Genomic DNA, 502 nt, shown 5'->3' with positions numbered 1-502 from the left:
GATTATTATGTTCCCGTTGATTTTGTTGTCTTAGACATGGACGAGGACTCGAAGATACCAATTATACTAGGCCGACCGTTCTTAAACACGGCCGACGCGGTGGTTCATGTTCGTGCTGGTCGTCTTACGATGAAGATAGGTAACGAGACTGTGGAGTTCACCTTAGATCACGACATGAAGCAGCCATCCACCACCAATTCAGCATGCTATGTCGATGTGCATGAAATCCTCACTCAAGAAGTCTTCGATCAGTGTCGGGAAGTCGATCCTTTAGAGATATCTCTCCTCGCGTCAAATGAGAGCATATACAACAATTGGGAGGATATCCGGGAGCTTACGCGAGCACTGAACGAAGGATCGGACGAAACTGGAGTTTTACAGAAGCTGGATCCGGACCGATTCCACCTGGAAACGGACCGGATCCAAATACCTTCCGAAATTGGATTTTTACAGAAGGTGGATCCGGACCGATTCCACCTGGAAACGGACCGGATCCAAATAC

Source organism: Tarenaya hassleriana, unplaced genomic scaffold (genome assembly GCF_000463585.1).
Source record: "Tarenaya hassleriana unplaced genomic scaffold, ASM46358v1 Cleome46, whole genome shotgun sequence".
Lineage (NCBI taxonomy): Eukaryota > Viridiplantae > Streptophyta > Magnoliopsida > Brassicales > Cleomaceae > Tarenaya > Tarenaya hassleriana.
Note: the sequence above shows the minus strand (reverse complement) of the source record.